Below are 8,933 nucleotides of genomic sequence, written 5' to 3'. Positions count from 1 at the left end.
TTAGGTCTGAATAAGTGTGTTTCTCTTTGTGCCAGGCAGCGGGCTGTGGCGAGGCTCCTCTTGATGATGTTGACTTCTTCATGTCTTGTAATCGTACCCTGTGATTTACGACATACCAGACCATGACGACCATATTGGTCTGCCATCGCAGTTCCGCAGATGCACCTATGTTCGGTGAGGATGGGGCGGTATGGTGAAGGGCAACTCCAATGCGGAGAGTGTCATGCTTGAGGCGAGTTCACAGGGCTGCATTGGGCACAGCAAATAAAAAATCCCCGGCTTGGGGTGCTGTTACCGCTAGGAGGCGGGCTTTGTTTTCAGCATCAGCGTTGTCAATCATTGCTGTGACAGTCTTTTCCATTATGGGACTATCCCAGTGGGCTGCTTGTGGTCTTTTGGGGCTTGTGGTGTGGGGTGAGGGTGTGCAATGGTGTCACATTATCTGGCTGCTTCGTTGAACGTTTAGTCATGAATTCCTGTTTTCTCTCTCATACGCTCTGGTAGTATCTGCCCTACCAATTCTTTGGCTGCTGTACATGAGGATAAGAATGATGGAAGTGCTACCTCATTTGCCTTTCATATGCCTATCCCCCCAAATCTCACTGGTAGTGTTGCTTGGTCCCACTGATGTCATCTAAATCTAGGTTGAGCGACTTCCTGAATATTGACCTGAGGAGCTCATCATATTGATTTAGAAATGGGTTGCCAAAAGTGGGTGCACACCTTAAGAAATATGTTAGCCTGGGCAAGGTAAGGCACTTTGTGAGAAGGTAGAGGGAAACAAACATAATGACGGAGTGAAATATTTAGATATGTATGTGTAGATAGTATGTGTAGATATTTTCTCCAGGTACGCTCAAGTAGTACCCCTACGCGCCAAGGACGGGAAAAGTACCAGTAAAGTTCTGGCTTTAATTCTAGATTCACCTCATTCTCAGGGAGTGCGCATGATTAATTCTGATCGAGGTGGAGAATTTTATAACGCCACTATGAAAAAAATGCTGGCAGCAAAGAAAGTTAAGTTATATAGTGTATTTTCTCAGGACACTAAAGTTTCAATCGCTGAGCGGTTCATACGTACTTTAAAAAACAAACTTTACAGGTTTATGACGGCGCACAACACTTTAAAATACATGCAGGCTCTACCAGATATTGTGAAAACATATAATTTAACCCCCCACCCACAGAGGATTAAAGGGGAAGACACCCACGGAGGTGCACACTCTATCCTCATCCATCGAACACGCCAAACAATTTGATTTAATGTATAAAAACCAGAGCAAATCAAAGAGAACTGTCATTCCTCGATTGAGTGTTGGTGATACAGTACGCATTACTCTATCTGATCGCATTTCGCATTTCCTAGTTTAAGAAATGGTTTAAGCAGCAGAACACCCGAGATATATTTACAGTTACACATATTGATCGGCGACAACACATCCCTTTATACTTTCTAAAAGATCTGAATGGGGAGGAAATTGATGGTGGCTTCTATAAACAAGAATTAACACCCACACATTTGCCTCAAACCTTTAATATTGAAAAGGTGGTGGGGCAACGTAGAGTCTCTGGCAAACTTCAGTATAAAGTTAGGTACGCAGGTTATGATCGATCATTCGATCAATGGATTGATGCTGCTGAGATATTACATTTATAATGAAGAAGCCCTTAGTTTATAAATACAAGGAATTGATCCAACTATTATCAAAACTTCAGTATTCCTCGAGAAAACAGTTGATTGAAAAATTGAAGAAACCACATATAAATTGTTTATCAGAAATTTTTAATAACATAAAAAAAAAAAATGCTTGTGCCTGACAAGGTCGATAAATAGTTGAAAAAATATAAATTGCTCATTCGGTCACTAGCCTGTAAGAAACCTTCTGTGTCAACTAAGAAACAGATATTAACCAGCAAACGAGGAGGCAGTGTTTTATCCATTATTTTGCCAATTGCAGCTAGTTTAATTACACGGTTGTTCAGTAAGTAAAGTAAAATGAAAGCCTTTTATCTCGTACCGCGTAAAATAGTGGACAACCGGAAAGCTGCACACAGCCCTGCTTACCCCACTGTGAAAGCTGGTCCTCAACATCTTACTGTCAAACCACCACCTCCTCAGTTGCATACCAACCCTTCCATAAAACATTTAATAGATTTGAAATTGAAAGTACGAGATCACCGATGACGCGTCCAGGACTAACAAAAATGCCAGTGTTAATGCTAATAATAGTTATTACAACAGGACTAAAAGTAAACGAGAGAATCGCGCCAGCACCTACGGCCTCAACCACAACCACAAGAACCTCATAGAACAGTTTGGTGGCTGTCCCTGGCGCCGGGAGCCCAATAGCTACGATCTGGGTGTCGTTGGGTGAGTCACCTGACCTGGGGTGCTGGTCTCACACCTGTCCTCATCACCTCACACCTGTCCCCATCACCTCACACCTGTTCTCATTACTTACAACATTCCCTTATCACCTTCCACCTGTCCCCTCATCCCTTATCACCTACCTGTTCCCATCTCTGACCTGTCCTCTCCACCTCCCACATGTCATCACCACCTCACACCTGTCCTCTTCATCTCACATATCCTCATCACCTTACACCTGTCCTCAACATCTCTCACTCATCCTCATTGGTGTGCACCTGTCGTCATTGCCTCCCACCTGTCCTTGTCCCCTCCCACATGTCCTCGTCCCCTCCCACATGTCCTCGTCCCCTCCTACGTGTCCTTGTCCCCTCCCACCTGTCCTTGTCCCCTCCCACCTGTCCTCGTGCCCTCCCACCTGTCCTTGTCCCCTCCCACATGTCCTCGTCCCCTCCCACATGTCCTCGTCCCCTCCCACGTGTCCTTGTCCCCTCCCACCTGTCCTCGTCCCCTCCCACCTGTCCTCGTGCCCTCCCACCTGTCCTCGTCCCCTCCCACGTGTCCTTGTCCCCTCCCACCTGTCCTCGTCCCCTCCCACATGTCCTCGTCCCCTCCCACCTGTCCTCGTGCCCTCCCACATGTCCTCGTCCCCTCCCACATGTCCTCGTCCCCTCCCACATGTCCTCGTCCCCTCCCACCTGTCCTCGTGCCCTCCCACATGTCCTCGTCCCCTCCCACCTGTCCTCGTGCCCTCCCACATGTCCTCGTCCCCTACCACCTGTCCTCGTGCCCTCCCACCTGTCCTCGTCCCCTCCCACCTGTCCTCGTGCCCTCCCACCTGTCCTCGTCCCCTCCCACCTGCCCTCGTCACCTCACACCTGCCCTCGTCACCTCACACCTGCCCTCGTCACCTCACACCTGCCCTCGTCACCTCACACCTGCCCTCGTCACCTCACACCTGCCGTCGTCACCTCACACCTGCCCTCGTCACCTCACACCTGCCCTCGTCACCTCACACCTGCCCTCGTCACCACATATCTATCCTAGTCACCTCATACCTGTCCTCATGACTTGTCACCTGTAGGGAATGACCCATCACCTGCAGGGGGCAATCTGTCACCTGAGAGGGGGGAGTGACCCCATCATCTACAGGGGGTGGCATGGAATGTACAGCAATGATCTGAGGGTAGCGATGAAATTGTTGTTACATAATAAAAAAGAGATAAAATAGCAAAGTGCCTCATGATTGAGTCATCTGAATAGGCCTATATCAGTTTGGAGTGTAGGCAATGCTAATACTGTACTAACATAGGTCTAAATATGTATTCATTGTTTAGGAACTGCATGGCCTTCCAATCAAAAATTTGTTATTTTAACCTGATAAATGCTATTAGGTTATGATAAAAGCGTGGGTTGGACATGTATATGAGTGGGATTGGGTGGTTATAGATAGGAGCTGCCTCGTATGGGCCAATAGGCCTTCTGCAGTTGCCTTTGTTTTTATGTTTTTATGTTTTTTTATGAATATACAAGATCCTTGCTAAACCATTATGATGCTAGTGGAATCGTTCGTTGTGATCTGAATGGAAATGTATTGGCTCCAGTATCGGGCATACTGTTACGGCCCTATTGGGCCGCAACTGGGGTTCTTCTCTGATGTTATTAGAGTTTGGGTATCCGGCCCCAAGTTAGTAGTGGCTTTCAAGGGGTGTGTTCTGTAACGCAAGTAAATTAAAGGGGAAGGGATTCTAATACACTAATTTAAATATATATATTAACCACCACCATGAATAAATATCTCACAGTCACTCGATGGGACTATAACTACACTTATATACAATAACTTGTCTTCCTCCGAAGACACAGGATGCTCTTCGGTGCTCAAGATAAGTAGCCCTGGTTCTCTTCTGGTGGCCTCACGATGAATCCTTTGATTCTCTAGGCGAATCTACCCTGGCCACAGGCCAGCCAAATCACAGTCCCACTGGGTGCACCGTCGTGGAGGCCTTCAACCACAAATCCAGCCTGTAGCTGGCAGGTTCCAATCAGTTCCGCTGCGTAAGCCACTCCACGACCAATACTAGGGTTGCGAGCCCTAGGCAGGAGCCTCGTGTGATTCCGCCGATCACTCTCCTCTCTATAGCACCACGGTGGCTAGTCTCTTCCACCAGTCAACCCCCGGGTACGACGATTCCTCAACTCTGCCACGTCACAGGCAGGCTAACACTCTCAGCAGTGTTCCTCCGGGAGCAACTCACAGCTTCTGCAGCAAACACGTGGAGAGACTATGGCTACCTTGGGTAGACTGCCCATCGTCCAATCCAGCAGTCCCAGGTCGACTCTGTAATCAGACACGTCATCAGTACTGATGACACTCTAGGGCACCTCACTCACAGGCTTAGACACAAACGTCCACCTATCCACTCCATAGATGGCATTGCTGTCCAAACGCCACCTCACCAGAGGTCAGCAGCGGCTACGTTACGAGTTGATTAAGACGGGAAACCAGCCCCTGTGGCCGGTATATCCCGCCCTCGCTAGATGGCGTCATCCATTTGGAGGGGGTTTCGGGAGCTGACCCACAGATGGTGTTGTCGTCACCGCTCCGTGCCCGGACGCTGGACTCGGGTCCGTAACACATACATATAATTAATGACATTATACATAAAATGACTGTGCTTAAATTAGTTTTTTTACCTGATAAATTAACTACTGCTCAACTGTTTTTCACATTAACTTTTACACTATGAGATTTATTCCGCAATACTATGGCAAGCAGTCAAGTGTATGAGGCTCCTTCAGTTAAGAGAAAGGCAACTGCAAAGATTGATCCTCACAGTAAAAGGAATGCTTCCTGGATCGTATATTAACAGGTGAGTGTGTATATATGTGTATGTAATGTGTAACTAGCTTTACTTGGCAAAAAGCAGTCTAAGGAGATAGAGCAATGGACACTCACGTGATATATGCCACCAGCGTATCAGATATGCATTTTTTCCCAATTAACATCCTCGCATCGTTCCAAAATCGATTGTTTAACCAGCTAGAATTAGATCCCAGGAGGAGTTAAGAAATGTGTCTACAAAAATTACTCCTCCCCACTTCCCATTACGTTATTAAGCGTGATAATTATGAGGCATATATACGTGTTGGGGTTACGTATGAAAAAGTGGGCGAGGGGAGATACATGCATTCAAAGCATTTATTATCATCTGATGTTTTAGCTGGAACTATAAAAGAAATTAGTACCTCGATTAATGCAGAAGTAGACGCCGTATTTTCAAGTAATGCTAAACTGAGTTTTTTTAGGAAAGGCATCAAAACAATTTTCACCTAAATACGGAACGTATTTTATTAAATATGATTCTTCCTCCAATCGAAACGCATTTTATTAAATATGATTCTTCCTCCAATCGAAACACATTCACTACTGTGATTAGTGAGGAGAATATTAGCTCTGCACCGGGGCATAAAAAACATCATTAGAGTTACATTATCATTTGGGACAGCTTTTGGGAAAGTGCTAGGCGTAGTTCCAGAAAGTGAATATGACATATTAGCAAAACGTCAGTATGCCTCGAGTGTAGTTGACACATGACACATGTCCCGCCAATGCCTAGAGGAGGAGTTGATACTCTGTGTTAATTGCGATAAAATCTCTTCTACTAGATATGGGAACCAGTCTGTAAATATTTTGGATGTAATCTCCCTAAATGGAAGTGATAACAGCAACAATAAAAAACTATATGTGCGTCTTAACACCAACATGATAGACAGCGTTAGCATCACTATTAGGGATCAAAATGGTAACCCAATACATTTTGATGAACATGGGTGCACCATAGCAGTCTTGCATGTACGTCCTGTAGCAGGAGGTATATAACACAATCGCTTCCCTCCCACTACTCATTCATCTGAAACAAGCAGAGAAATGCGTGTCCACTTTATTCCCCCTCTGTTGAGGAATTATACATTCTGTTACCCCTCCTAGAGGTGGAGGGACTGATGATATAAGGATTTTCAACAGCAGTAGACGTTATGCGCGTGGAGGAGGAATATTTTTCTTTTTAAGCGGAATAGCACGTCGAGCAGCGCCCTTTATCATGAGAACACTGGCTCCCGCTGTGCTTAGCTTGGGACAGAACGTACTAAACGACATTAATAATGACAAACAAACTTTCAAACAGCCTTTTAAGAAACGCGGAGTTGAAACATTGAAAGGAGTGGGGAAGCAGATGATAGGCGGAAGAGTGCAGAAAAAGAATAAGCAAACAAAAAAATTAGTAAACATCAAACGTTTTACTAAAGCGAAATCTAATAATGTGCTGTCATAAATTCTTCTCACTCGGTTGGTGTTGTCTAAAGCGTGAACATGGCCGGATATAACGCTCTGGGCCTCCAGGTGCCATTAGAACACTATACAGCTGCTGTTAGTGAAGCCTTTCCTAAAGTATTTTCCCCTCGATTGGTAGAATCAACAATTGCAAGCAGACAAACGGTGGATGTATTACCTGTGAATTCTGGGGTCAATAATAAGTTTACAGACACCTATCTGGAATTCATCATCAAGGGGGTGAACGGGCAGCTGGTGGATTTATCATCTATAGCTTTGGAGTTGTCTATTGATCTAACCGATGAAGATGGAACAACACCTTTAGGAGATGCTAAAAACGTCTCGTTAATGAATGGATTATTGCAAACTCTATTCAAATCCGGTGTTGTGTATTTACAACCTGTCCTCTTAAAAAGAACGTCGCTTTTGGCCGTTTGCTCGTATGGCCGAATATGGACGTAATTTGAAAATGAAAAAAAAATAATATAAATTTGGGATTTTTTTTCAACCACAGTAAGTTAAGGGTCCTCTGATAGGTTAGGTGGGCAGGAAATTCTCATAAAGTTTCAAAATGGTATGAAAAACGTTAAAGGAAAGAATCCTTTTCTAAGCTAGCTGAGTAAGCAGGACGACTCAAACAGAAAACGGAACAGAACGTCACTTTTGTGAGTCGATTTCATTTCAAATTACGTCCAAATTTGGCCATAGCGCACATACCAGCGAAAAGTGACGTTATTTTTAAGAGGGCGGGTTGGTAATTAAACGAAAAAGTAGTTGAAACCAGCTCATTATTCTCATTTTGGACGTATGTAAAGTTATTATCTACGATTTCTGGGTGTAAGGTTAACCGCTATGATAAACTGTCACATTTTTTTAACCGTGTCGATCCTGGTAAAATTGAAGCTGCTTATTTCACTAACGCCTCGGCTGGGGAGAAGCGCGGATGACTGATATGAAAACAAGTGGTGTGAATACTTGTTTTAAACTAATGTTGGATGTCACACCAATTAGTGAATACGTTTTGGATAATGTGGACATTAGGGTACGCCTCGAACTTCAACCCGATAAATGGCTTATACTTAGCGATAATGAACACGCTAATTTTAAATACAATATCAAGTCTATATGTCTATGGGTGGATCGAGTATTGCCGTACCCTGAAGGATTAATAGCTATTAATAAAGCCATGGTGCAGAACAACTCTCCTATTACGTATACTTTTAATAAAACTTTATACAAAACATATATATTGGGCACAGGTCAGCGCTCGATAACAATGGACCAACCGTGGGGGACTATTATACCAAAACATTTATATATGATCATCCTTGATATGGAGGCAGTGTCTGGTGCATATAATCGTAACCCGCTTTATTTGGAAAACTGTGAGCTTAGTAAAGTATTAATATCGCAGAATAGCACTAATATTGTCAATATTGGGTGCGACTTCCCTCATAACTATGCTAAGTTGTATTACACTGCATTGCAAGCCTTAGGCTTCGATAAAGACAATAAATTGTCTTATGATACATATGAGAATGGTGGAACCATACTGGGCTTTAATTTACAACCTGAGGATATAGATGACACCATCCCGATTGAAAAAAGTGGTAATCTGTGGATCGCTTTGGAATTTAAACGCGGTATGGCTAGAAATAAAGTCATTCTAGTTTACGGGTCTACAACAGGTGTGATCAGCATTAATGCAAATCGTCGCGTATTTTGTGATACGCGAGGATAAATATTAATATGAATTGTTTGGAAATAAATGAGGCTATCAGAAGTAATTTAGGTGGTAAGGTAAACTATCTAGGATGTTTCCTAGGTGATGAAGTAAGGAAAATACTGACAAAAATACATAAAAAAAGACCTGTTGTGTTCATAATCAACACTCTGGAGTCTGGTTCTCGTAATAAAATAAGGCATTGGATAACATTCCATATATATAAGGATGAAGGTAGAAGCAAGATAGTTATACTAGACAGCTATGCCAATCCTGCAATAGGAACATATCCAAGATATTTCGAAGAGTTTATGTCCTACTTCCAAGACTATGTCCTATATATTATGAAGAAAAGGATTCAATCCCTGAATAGTTACTTCTGTGGGAATTATGCCGTTTATTTTGCCTATCATTTTTCCAGACTAAGCTTAGAGGTAGCCCTGCTTCACTTTGATGAAGCATTTAAATATGGTCAATTTCGCAAGAATGATGAAAAAGTGTTGAAATTC

This window comes from Procambarus clarkii, chromosome 57, assembly GCF_040958095.1.
Source record: "Procambarus clarkii isolate CNS0578487 chromosome 57, FALCON_Pclarkii_2.0, whole genome shotgun sequence".
In the NCBI taxonomy this organism is placed as follows: domain Eukaryota; kingdom Metazoa; phylum Arthropoda; class Malacostraca; order Decapoda; family Cambaridae; genus Procambarus; species Procambarus clarkii.
The sequence above is the reverse complement of the archived record's forward strand: the minus strand, read 5'-3'. Positions refer to the sequence as shown.